Raw genomic sequence first — 12723 nt, forward strand, 5'->3', positions numbered from 1 at the left:
CTCAACAGGTGGGAAACCCTGGCCTCTGAGCGGCCTGCTTGGAGGCAGGCTGTGCAGCATGGCCTTTCCCAGTTTGAAGAGACACTTGGCCAACAGACTGAGGCAAAGAGGCAAAGAAGGAAGGCCCATAGCCAGGGAGACAGACCAGGGACAGACTGCACTTGCTCCCATTGTGGAAGGGATTGTCACTCCCAAATTGGCCTTTTCAGCCACACTAGACGATGTTCCAAAACCACCTTTCAGAGCGCGATACCATAGTCTCTCGAGACTGAAGGTTGCCAACAACACGTGATGTATCATCTTCCCACCCCCACTGGTTTTTGGCTGTACCTTTTGATAAAATGCAGATATTTCTATGTGGTTTGTTTCATTGCATTCTGTATGAAATTACACATTGATTGATATATAACATGATGGTATTATTCCTCCAAACCCTGATTTTAGTGATTTTGAAAAATTGTAGAGTCACACACACACAGAGAGAGAGAGAGAGAGAGAGAGAGAGAGTTTAAAGTTCTTCTATTTCAAGCAGATCAAGATAAAGACCCACCTGACTTTGCAAGTGCAAAATAGAAAACTTCCCCTTACCAGTTGAAGCCTCTTTTTTGTCCTTTTTAGTTTGGGGGGGGGGGCTGCCTTCTGGAGCATTTGTTGCGCTCCAGCTCCATCGGACCATTCTGGTGTCCTCACATTCCCCTTTGCCTGGCCTGATCACAAGCCAAGTCATGTCTGCCTACTTGTGAGTAAACACGACCATGTTGCTTAGTTTCGCTTTCCATAGTGCTCAATACACTCGCAGCTGGGAGGGAGGGACTTCCTTCTTGGGTGTTTTGGGGGGGCTGCATTCATTGAATAGGGACCATTCTAGTGTTGTTGGATTCGTCTCAGCCTGCCCTTTCCAATGCACTAAGGCAAGTACGCCTACTCACGAGTAAACACGTGATACGGCTCGGTTTCACTTTCCATAGGGCTCCATGCATTTTTTGGTTTCCGGTTTTTTGGCCATAACTTTTGAAGGAAAGAAGTTATTTCACTCTGGATTTTTGTATTGCATTCCACTGGAAATTCCACATCCAACAGTATATGGCATGATTGCCCCTAAAAACCACGATTTTAGTGTGTCATCCCCCCAGTGCGCGTCCCCCCCTTGCGCATCCCCTGCACCCCCCTAGCGATGCCACTTGTGGTAGGTGTTTCTGTTTTTGCAATCATAACATTGGGGTATATTTTGCACATGCTGAAACTTACTTTCTCTCTCTATTTGAGCCTTACCTTGACAATGTGGTTTTATTTCATCAGATTGGTGCATCAGCAAGCAGAACTAATACTTTGTTCCTTTGTTCTTCCTTACCCTGTAATTATGATTCATTTTCTTTAGCTATAGCAATAGCCGTCTAGATCAGTGTTTTTCAACTTTTGCCCTCTGCCAAATCACTTCACATGGTCCACATACTGGAAATACCACCAGAAGTAACTGGCAATGACATCATTGCCAGTTATTCTGGGTTGGGAGGCCAGATGCAATGCAGCAAACACCAGTAAGAGGCTCATGATGGACAGGAGGGCTTTTTCGAGTGCAGAAAAGCATGCTTTGGAGCTCTACCTGCTGGGCACAGTTTGTTACCTCTTACCAGTTTGTTACCTCTTACCACAGTTTGTTGTACCTGGTTTGTTGTGTTCCTGGTCTTGTTGGTGGGTGGCAGGGGTCCAGGGGTCCTGCAAGTACCATCAGACACCACCTCAAGTACCACTGGTGGTAGCTGTACCACTGGTTGAGAAACACTGGTCTAAGTTCAGTCCTCAACATATACTCAATTCTGACAAAAAGATTTTATTCAACTTTGATTCAAATACACAAAACTTGTTGTACATACCTGTGGAACCAAATCCTTAACTCCCTAAAGTGAATGGAAATCTGATCTTCTGATTGAACTGTATTCTGGTTTGCTCTTGCTCTCTTACTTGGATTTTTCTGTAAGGTAAAATACATATTGCAGCACTTTTCAAAAGCATATACGGTATCTTCTTATCATAGGTGCACTCCTTTTCTGCCCATATTATTTTATATTCTGTGCACAAACAAATTGCATTAAGATGAAATGTTCAGGTAACTTATAGTCCAATTCTTTTGAAGGCCTATGGCAGTAGATTTCCAAATCCACCCTCAACACACACCTGTCCCCACCCCAGTCTCTGCTCCATTCCTCCTCTCCCCTCCCCATTTCATCCACCACCAACCTCCAACAGTGCTGGGCTGCTACTGTGCAGTCGCTTGCTGCTTATGGCAGCAGTGTGGCTGTGCAGAATGGTGGGTCACCTTTTGCGACCACTTTAAGGCACACTGCACCACCTGAATGTGAGTTCCAGCAATGCAGAACCATAGGAGTGGGCTATTAGTTTCCTCTGAGCCCATTCAGCGTACACATCTGACTACTTAGCTTTCCCTTCCCTATCAAGAATTCCAAGTGACATGGTCACTTTTCCTGTCATGTTCACTTCCTCAGTCTATTCTTCCTTACTGGTAAAGAGTAAGGGCTCATTCCTACAGAGTGTGCGCCGGCTCACCGCCAGTGCACACTGTTGCAAACGTGCCCTAATGCACATCTGCAACTCCACCGCCAGCCAGAGCTGGCCCAGCGTGAGCCCGTGCTGGGAGAGCGCCGATCAGAGGACTGCCCCCAGATGCTCCATGCGAAGCACCGGATGATGGATAGGTAAATTGAGGTGCAAGGGGGGGGGGCAGGCAGAGGGTGGAGGGAAGGCGTGGCAGTGAAGGGTGGGTCAGGAAGGGGGTGGGAGCTAAGCCCAGCTCTGCCAGATCCAGAGCCACATGGCCCAACACAAAGTTTCTTGATTCTGCGCTGGCTACATAGCCACCGCAGAATTAAGTAGCCCCATTGTGGGGCTACTTTCTTTATGTGAGGGAAGGGAATGAATGTCCCCTTCTCCCAAGGAGCTGCTGGCGGCTGCCTGGCCTGCTCAGGATGCCACAACAGTAATTTTTGGCATCTTTTAGAAAGCTTGGCCATCTGGTGCAGGAAAGTGTTGTCCATGACCTGCATGGCCGTGTGGTCTACAGTGTGCTCCCAGGATGGCATCAATCTTGTTTCTCTCTCCTTTTATTTTTACCTAGATATTTATAACTAAGCTTCCATGCCCCTACTCTTGGATTTCTGTGCAGGTGCATACGTTCTTTACATATAAGACAACTCCACTACCCTTTTGTTGGGTCTGTTCATTTTGAATGTTACACCCTTCAAGTGGGATATTCCACTCATGAGGCTCATCCCATCAAGTTTCTCTGATACCTAGCAGATTGTATTTGACTACCTATATTAGGATTTCAAGTTGGTTCTGTTTGTTTCCCATATTTTATGCCTTAGTATATAAACATTTGAGGCAAGTATCACCCCTCATTAGCTTCCTTGGTGTAGTTTCTTGTGTGCCTCTGATCCCCCCTCTGCAAGGTTGCTTCCTCCTTTATATCTTGCATTCTTGTCTCCAATATCTTTCTTTATACTTTGCAATTGCAATCCTTGCCACTGTGCCACCTAGGGCCAAGAGTATAAAGTGAGGAGCTGCTGGGCTCCTCTTGCAAGTTTCTTGCCAGACACATTCCTCTCAGTCCTCATGAGGCGCCTCCTGTCAGGAGTCCTTTGGCAATGTGGTCTATGGTCCAAGAATCCAAACAGTTCCCAATGACACCTATTTGTAGCCATCTATTCATTTCTAGGATCCTGTTTTCTATTGCAGTATCTTGACTTTCAAGACAAACTGCTTGAAGAAGTGGGATGGCACATATTATCTCTTTTAACGCAATGTGGTTTATGAAAGTTGATGATTTCTTTGCTGCTCACTTTAGAAGAGCAACCTGTATTGACCTCAACATCTAAAAAATAGTTATGTGAATTGCTTTATGGTTGGAGAAAACTCCACTGAACTCATTGGGAATTACCTTTGAGTAAACATGGTTCAGATCAGTTTGTAAACACCATAGCAATAATGGTTGGAAATACAGGGATTAGTTATATCCCAAGATAAGCACAGATGTCAGCCCTAATCACACATGAACAATCAATCTTACGTGTTTTCTTAGAAATAAGTCCTATCGAGTTAAATGAGACTATCTTCAAAGTAAGTGGGCATAGGATTTCAGCCTTAAGCTGACTTTCAGCAGATTGTACCACAGTCAGTATGGAAGATTTGGGGGTTGATCTGACCTGGTGGGCTCTCTAACAACTCACTATGCTGGATTCTGATTTAACCACTGATCTGGGACCAGGCAGATCTTTACATCAATTAAGGTTACAAGTAGATCACTCCTGAGATTTTTCATCTTCTACCTTAGAGGTAATTAAGCTGCCCATATTAATGTCATTACTACACATTTAGAACAGACCTGTTGAGTGGAAATTGAATATGAAGCTGTTTCTTACATGCACACAAAAGTACACTTCCCTATATAGTCACTTCATCCTGTCTTTTCATTCTCCGACAGGAGGCAGAGGAAGGGCACTTGTTTTGAATACAGAAAGTTCCAGGTTCAGTCCCTGACATTTCCAGGTATGAGAAAGAGCTTACAGAGCTGATATTAATCAATGGAGGCCATCTAGAACAAGAGTTAGTTTCATAACTTCAGTGACTCCACCTTATTCTTTCAGAAGCAATACAGACAGCAGTATGCCTCTGCCCTATAGAAACATATGCAAAGCTGGCTCAAGCATTTTTGTCACCCTAATCAGGGAATGAGAAGGGCATTCTCATACTGAGGTGGAAGTGGGGGGCGGTAAGCAGACACAGCAGTTAGCAACAGTCCTTTTGCCTTTGCTTTTCCGATTGTTCAAACTGGAATGTACTGGGAACAAACTATAGTTTTCACTACCATCACCCAAGGCTGGGAAGCCCAGAAAGGAAGAGGCCACCTGGAGAAAGACTTTTCTCCTGGTTAGCTGTCTGAGGGGGTCCCATGAGAAATCAAAGAGTAGCAAGACCGGGGCAGTTTAGGAAGCATACAAACTTGCTCTCTCCCTTGTAAACTGAGACCAGGTAGGCAATCAGTAAAAATAAAAGGATTTTATTAAAGTACTGAATGAACAGACCAAATAAAAAGGAGAGGGGAAAGCAAGACAGATATCAGCAATAAAATATGACTGACCAAGATGGGTGATTAGTAAAGTGTTGGCACAAAGCTTAATTAAGCCATTTCTGCCCAACAATGCATATATGCAACAGGGACCAAATGTGTACACCTGTGGGCTGGGCAAAAATGGCTTAACTACTCACAGGGTTCCAGGAGGGGGGGTCTGGTTCCTATACTCCTATGAGGAGTGGGTGTGTCCTTCGTTAATGCAGACTTGGTGTATCAGCAATGACCAGAGACAACAATGCCAAGCAGCTGCGTGCATATTCAGCACTCATTTTTGCAGGCAAGTGTTAAAAGTACATTGGGGCATCAATTGAGAAGCCATGATCAGTTGTCCTTTTTCCTTAGCCCTGTTCTACATTCACTGAACATAGAGTAAAATTAAGCCTCTATGTAGAGTTTTTTGATGCCACATTCTGGTAACTGCATTTCTGAATCCCAGCATGCACCTGTCCCATATGTAGTAGCATTCCGAGAGTTGGGCACAGCACTAAGTTTTGCAGACACCTCAGTGTGCTGTATAAGAAGACCCTCTCCCTCACCTTTAAGAGAGCAAAGCGGAGGAGACACCTCCACCACTGCCCATGTGAGAATTGGCCTCTGCCTTTGTCCTGTTCTGCCATGGGGAAAGAGGTCCTCCTTTTGAGGATTGGTCAACACTTGACACAACACAAAAATGAAGTGGGAATGTGATGGCAGAATGCTGAGGTGGTAGGATGGATTTCACAACTTCTGACTGTAGATGGGTAGTTCCACTATGAATTCTCACCTGCATTTTTACAAAGAGAAAACTAGTACATCATGAAGAGTCTAACTTTGTGTGCTTTTCTGTTTACAAGGCATTTTAAACACAGCAATGCATTAAAAGCATACTTCACCCCCCATGCCTCCCCAGTTTGGCAATCTGTAGCATGTGCAGAAGACCATGTCTGTTTTCTACAGATATTCCTGCCTTAATTCCAAAGCAATGTTCGCATTCATTGCAGACAGAAAAACATGTGAACAATGACAAGTGTCCCGTAGAACCAGCATATCTTTTAAAATGAATTGTGAAATATAGTATTATCTATGAAATATATTGATCTATGACAAGGGTGTCCAAGCATTTTGGCAGGACGGCCACATCTCTCTGACACTATGTTTGGGGCCGGGGGGGGGGGGGGAAGAAGTAATTTACATTTAAAATTTGAATAAATTTACATAAATGAATTTATTAGAGATGGAATTTATATGAATGAATGACGGTCTTACAGTAGCTCAAGGCTTATAAAAGGCCTTGCACAAAGCAAGACCAGCCTTTTGTTTGCTGCCACTGCTGCATCACAGACGTGAAACAGCATGTAGTGGAGGGAGCCCTTGTCCCACAGCTCAGGTGAGAGGTCAAACAGTCGTCCTCATGCCGAGAGCAGTTGAGTTGGGCCAGCACGGGCTCTAGCAAGTCTCTGGAGGGCCAGAGGCTCATTGGAGACTGGGGGCTCCCAGAGAACCAGGTTAGGAGCCCCTGAGGGCCACAAGTGGCCTCCAGGCCAGGGTTTGGGCATCTAAGTAGTCATAGATTCTATGACTACAAATGAGAGTATACCCTTAAAATACTGCAACCTGACTTGTCTGCCTGGCAACAAATTACCTTCTGCTGCCCCCTTATGGATGACAAAAGCAGGAACTGTATTGTCGCAATATGTTGTGTGGTTGTAGATGTTCTTGAAGCAGAAGAGTGCAGAATAAAGATGTTAAAATATAATTAAAGCAAAATTGAAAGGAAGGAGAAGAGCTTAGCACAAGAAAATTTTATGTACCTCTTGCTGCTACTAGTCACAAAATACTGGTGTCTGTCCCAACAACAATAGCTTGATTTTGTTTTGACAGATCAAGAGCCTAGAAGACATTTCAGAAACTAATTGCAGGGTGCTGACACAATACTCTTCTCTGCCCTTCAGCCTTTGACATTGATAGTAGGAAAGCTGCTAATTGTAAAACTTGCTCCTTATCAGTGGGAACAGCAGGTTGCTGAGGAATTATTGGAAATTGCACTGAACCACAAAAGCAGTTATATTTTCTGAGGAAGCTTGGGAGGTTAAATTTGTCACAGCAGCTGCTTGTGTCTTACTATCGTTGAACCATTGAGAGTGTCCTAACATATGATATCTTGGTGTGGTGCGGAAATTGCTCTGCAGGGGATAAAAAAGCTCTGTAGAGAATTATTGTGCAGCACATTATCAACCTTCATCTACCAGCTTTGGAGGACATCTATACATCTCGCTGTCTGCAGAAGTCACATAGTATTCTGAGAGACCCCTTCCATCCGGCTCATAAGTTCTTTGAACTGTTGCCTTTGGGTAGACGATACAGAACTATTAGAGCAGCACCACACGATTCCTGAACAGTTTTTATCCCACAGTCATAATTACGTTGAATAAGGCGATATAGTTGTTACCATGCTCCTGGGCATTATGGTCTGTTATACTGTTTTTATATTATGATTCATGTTGTATAGAATGTGTGGGTGAGCGTGTAGAGTGTGATTTTTGGAATTGTAGTATATATTTATGCTTGTATCTCAAAGGTGCATAAATTTCATTGTGCTGTAGCACAATGCAATAAAGTTACTACTACTACTACTACTACTACTAAAAGGATTAGATTTTTTTTAACTCTTTCAGATCAAGAATGAATGAAATCTGAGGATGTTAGAAGTAAAGGCCAATGAGTGGTGTAAGCAAGGGTTGCTATTTGTTTTGTTTGTTTGTGCTTACATTAGAGACCTCGTATCTTTAAAGGCTTTGTGCAAGGCTCAAATTAAGCAGTTAAACAATTTTCAAACATGGAGATATAGTGATAAAGAGAGTCACCAGTTGAATTTCTGCCTGGCTTTTCCCCCATTCCAAACTGCACATGGTTTCCATCCTGTGTGGTGATTTCTGTTGGGAGAAACCACATGATTGGGCCCACATGTGAGTTTCTTCCATCAGACTTGGAAAGGCAACAATGCTATAGGGCAGCAGTTCTCAAACTGTGGGTCTGTGGCTCAAGTTTTGGTGGTTCACAAAATTAACAGTACATTTAGCTCCGTGCATCAAGGGTTAAACAACCTGCTACTTGAGGGGAGCACTTCTGCTCAGTCACCATTATAGCTACAGAGGGCTAGCTGGAAAAATGAAACTTTTTTAGGTGGGTCCTAATGCTAAAAAGTTGGGGAACTACTGCTATAGGACATAATCATATAGTTCCTCTGAACAGATGTAGTCAGAGCAGCAAATGATCCAGACTTAGAGAATCAGCTGCTGCTTCTCAGCAGAGAGCCAGACAATTGTGCTTGCCTGTTTTTAAAATTTATTAAAATGACAGCTTTGAAGGGGAGCACTGATCAAGATTAATACTATGGCACATGGAGAACAGACATTTAACCCTTCCATTTGGATCACTGGGTCCAAAAGAAAATGCTCCTGAAGCTGCTCTAGCCATGGGAGAGATGGTCTCAAGGCTCCAAGGACATCAGAATGGTCCTCATCCAATGAGTGCAGCCCCCAAAAACACGGAGAAGGAGGTTCCTCCCTCCCAGCTGCCTCCCTCCCAGTCTATGGAGCCCTATGAAAAGCAAAAGCAGCCTCACAGTCGTGTTTACTCGCAAGTAGGCAGACGTGCCTTGGCTGGTGGTCAGGCCAGGCAAAGGGGAATGTGAGGACACCAGAAGGGTCCTGATCCAATGGAGCTGCTCCAGAAGGCAGCCTCCCCCCCCCTAAAATTTACTATATAATTCTATGTAATTCTATATAATTCTATGTCATAACTTTTATGACTAATTACCTATTAGGTAATATAGTGGTGTATATAAGTGACCTTTTCTATATTTTAACACAAAACAACCTAAATAGTACTCTGCATATGTGATTTCTTCTCAAACACATTACATGTCAGCAAAAACTGCCTTTGAGGCAATTCCACAATAACCCCTAAAAAGAACAAAAAAGAGGCTTGAATGGTGAGGGGAAAGTTTTCTATTTTGCACTTGTGAAGCCAGGTGGGTCTCTATTCTGATGTGCCTGAAATAGAAGAGCACTGGGGAGGGCTGGAAATCTCACTGATTCTTTTTGGGGGGTTGTTATTGCAGGCAGACTACAGAGTAAGCCCCATTGACCACTATGGGACTTACTTCAGAGTAGACGTGCATAGGATTGGGCTCACAGGCTGCAAGCCTACCCACACTTTCCTGAAAGTAAGCCCCATTGACCACAATAGGCCTGACTTCAGAGTAGATTCACTTGGTGGAACAGGACTGGCTCCCCCTTGTTTAATTATTTTATTTTAATCTAATTATTTATAATTTATTTTAATTTGCTTGATGATGTCACTTCTGGCCATGACATCATTTCCAATGGATCCTGGACAGACTGTCATTCTAAAAAGTGGGTCCCAGTGCTAAAAGTTTGAAAACTGCTGCAATAAGGTGTTAGTAAGTTGACCCAGCTGTGTCTGTGACTCTACAAGTTTTCAAAATCACTAAAATCAGAATTTGGAGGAATGAGACCATCATGTCATATATCAATCAGTGCGTACTTTCATGCAGAATGCAATGAAACAAACCACATTGAAATATCTGTGTTATAACAAAAGGTACAGCCAAAAAACCAGTGGGGGCAGGGCAATGGTACATCACCACGCCCACCTAGGTTGCCCTGCCCACTACATGGGGTGACATGCAGGCCTCCCGCACCGGGTGACGCGAATCCTAGTGACGCCACTGTGCTTAAGCCCTATGTGAATCCTAATGTCCCATAATGTGAAAGCTTGTGACACAGTATAGTCTATGGGTGCATTCTGGATCTTCATTTAATTAAGACTTAATGGATGTGTGGCATGTTGTGTTGAGATGAGCAACATAGGCATTGATCTGATGGCAAGTAGAACAGATACAAGTTTTGCTAGAAAACTGCACATTATGGGATAAGAGTAACATCCCCCCCCCCACTTTCAGATTGAATAAACCTGATAAATTTGTTGTGAAGTTTCCTTCTCTTTTTTTGGTTAAGGATTTTGCTATCATGTGGTGGAGGAAATGGAAAATAATTGTAGACATATCCAAGGAGCTTTGAAATTAGCAGAGATGAAAGGTAAGTCTACATTTCTGAGTGATTCTTTGAAGAGACTTATGTTTTAAAAAGAGCATTGATCATATCACAGTAGGCTGTGTATTACTAAAATAGAGTTTTAAAAATCTCCTACAGTCAAGAATCTATGAATTCTATTTTTTAAACCTGTCATAATGCTTGGGTAAACAATGTAGTCAAACCTGAGAAGTTATTGCCCTTATATTTATGATGAACAACCTAATCTGTGACATGGATGATTAAGTCATCCAGAAGGATCTCTCCAGAAGGAGCTCCAGAAGGATCTCTCCAGACTGGCAGAATGGGCAGTAAAATGGCAGATGCGCTTCAATGTCAGTAAGTATAAAGTCATGCACATTGGGGCAAAAAATCAAAACTTTAGATATAGGCTGATGGGCTCTGAGCTGTCTGTGACAGATCAGGAGAGAGATCTTGGGGTGGTGGTGGACAGGTCGATGAAAGTGTCGACCCAATGTGCGGCGGCAGTGAAGAAGGCCAATTCTATGCTTGGGATCATTAGGAAGGGTATTGAGAACAAAACGGCTAGTATTATAATGCCGTTGTACAAATCAATGGTAAGGCCACACCTGGAGTATTGTGTCCAGTTCTGGTTGCCGCATCTCAAAAAAGACATAGTGGAAATGGAAAAGGTGCAAAAGAGAGCGACTAAGATGATTACGGGGCTGGGGCACCTTCCTTATGAGGAAAGGCTACGGCGTTTGGGCCTCTTCAGCCTAGAAAAGAGACGCCTGAGGGGGGACATGATTGAGACATACAAAATTATGCAGGGGATGGACAGAGTGAATAGGGAGATGCTCTTTACACTCTCACATAATACCAGAACCAGGGGACATCCACTAAAATTGAGTGTTGGGCGGGTTAGGACAGACAAAAGAAAATATTTCTTTACTCAGCGTGTGGTCGGTCTGTGGAACTCCTTGCCACAGGATGTGGTGCTGGCGTCTAGCCTAGACGCCTTTAAAAGGGGATTGGACAAGTTTCTGGAGGAAAAATCCATTATGGGGTACAAGCCATGATGTGTATGCGCAACCTCCTGATTTTAGAAATGGGTTATGTCAGAATGCCAGATGCAGGGGAGGGCACCAGGATGAGGTCTCTTGTTATCTGGTGTGCTCCCTGGGGCATTTGGTGGGCCGCTGTGAGATACAGGAAGCTGGACTAGATGGGCCTGTGGCCTGATCCAGTGGGGCTGTTCTTATGTTAAGTATGATGTTCCAACTCTTGTGATAGGGATCTGTATGTGGGCTTTGATGCACAAGGCTATTATCTCCTGGTCTATTTATTGACAGCACAATCCTATACATGTCTACTCAGAAGTAAATCCCATGTTTAATGGGGTTTACTCCTAGGAAACTGTATAGGATTGCAACTTTAGTTATTTAAAATATTTATATTCCACCTTTCCCCTCTTTTTGCCCTGCTTTTTCCTTTATATTTTTGCCTATTGTTCCTTACTTTTAGACATTTCTAATCCTCCAGACACCATTGTCTAGGTCAGGGGTGGCCAACCATTCAACTTTAGGGCTCCGGGACCTTTAAGAATTTAGACAGGGAATTTTAGCAGGTGCAGCTTGTCATCTGTGAGATAACAAGCACCTCTGAAATTTCCTCCTCTGTCTACACAATTGTTAAAGATCCAGGAGCCCTTAAGTTGAAATGTTGGTCACCCCTGGTCTAGGTAAGGAGTAGGATATAATGGCCAGGTGTTTCCACTGATCTAATCAGGTAACCTGATGATATCCTCAAACCTAGATTGATCACAAGGATGCTTTGATGTGTTTTCCCAGATCTGCCACAGGAACCAGCTGTTAGTTTGTGGAACGCACACTCACTTACTCTCCAGTAAGTGCAGTAGTCCAGGATTCCTGGGACAGCATAAGTAGCTAGCAATAAGGACTGTATTACTGCAAACTTCACCAGTGTAGAATGCATCAGGGCTTTGAGTGCTTACTTTGAAGCAGTTCCCTCCTTGGATGTTACTAATTACTGCATTCAGTTTGGTCAAGCTATTTGGCCTCAAAATATATGATTTCAAAAATTATTATAAAATGTGGAAGGGAAAATTGTGTCATTCATCACCAGTAACATCAAGTCCATGTTCATCACCATGTCCAATAAGCTATCAAACAACCATATTCCACACTGCACTCAGCAATGCAATTGAGGAGAGATGGAAATAATATTTTCCTAATTACAGAATATTATAATTTAAGTGTAGCAGAGGATCCAATTATCTTTACTTACTTCAGGAAACTTTGCCTAGTGCATAAACCAATTTTCTCACAATATTATTATTATTAACAGTATTTATATACCGCTTTTCAACTAAAAGTTCACAAAGCGGTTTACAGAGAAAAATCAAATAACTAAATGGCTCCCTGTCACAATCTAAAAGATGCAAATGAATACCAGCAGACAGCCACTAGAACAGACAGTGCTGGGGTGAGGTGGGCC

Source organism: Tiliqua scincoides, chromosome 3 (assembly GCF_035046505.1).
Source record: "Tiliqua scincoides isolate rTilSci1 chromosome 3, rTilSci1.hap2, whole genome shotgun sequence".
Classification (NCBI taxonomy): Eukaryota; Metazoa; Chordata; class Lepidosauria; order Squamata; family Scincidae; genus Tiliqua; species Tiliqua scincoides.